Source organism: Bison bison, unplaced genomic scaffold (assembly GCF_000754665.1).
Source record: "Bison bison bison isolate TAMUID 2011002044 unplaced genomic scaffold, Bison_UMD1.0 scf7180017864378, whole genome shotgun sequence".
NCBI classification, from domain to species: domain Eukaryota; kingdom Metazoa; phylum Chordata; class Mammalia; order Artiodactyla; family Bovidae; genus Bison; species Bison bison.
In genome coordinates, this window is record NW_011494950.1 from 3,910,807 (window position 1) to 3,911,327 (window position 521).

At 42.2% G+C, this 521-nt stretch overlaps 1 protein-coding gene across 1 annotated transcript in view; it reads left to right on the top strand.

Annotated features, from left to right (window-relative positions):
* LOC105001078 (endogenous retrovirus group K member 19 Env polyprotein-like) overlaps positions 1-521 on the top strand; it is a 6,351-nt gene that overhangs the window by 1,912 nt on the left and 3,918 nt on the right. The window lies entirely within an intron of this gene.

Below are 521 nucleotides of genomic sequence, written 5' to 3' on the forward strand. Positions count from 1 at the left end.
GTCTTTCTCACGCTTTTCTGTATAAATATGAGATGTTGAATAAAGTTGGTGTCAGACTGCGTCCCTTCGTGGTGACGTGTCTGAACCTCTCGACCCCATCTTTGTAGTCTCTTGCTTTAGTTTCTTTCTTAGCCCCGCCGTGCACATTCTCGGGACCTGATCGACTTTGCCGGCTGGCTCCGGCAACTCTTTACTCTTGAATTTGTATAAGTGTATATTTATACAAATATAGATATATGTATCTTTTTCCTGGATAAATATTCTTTTTCTCATGGATTTTTCATATTTTTTTTCATTAGCCTATGAATTATCTGCCATCAGAGGGCAGACACACTGAAACCATACTCACAGAAAACTAGTCAATCTAATTACACTGGGACCACAGCCTTGTCTAACTCAATGAAACTAAGCCATGCCTGTGGGGCAACCCAAGATGGGCGAGTCATGGTGGAGAGATCTGACAGAATGTGGTCCACTGGAGAAGGGAATGGGAAACCACTTCAGTATTCTTGCCTTGAGAA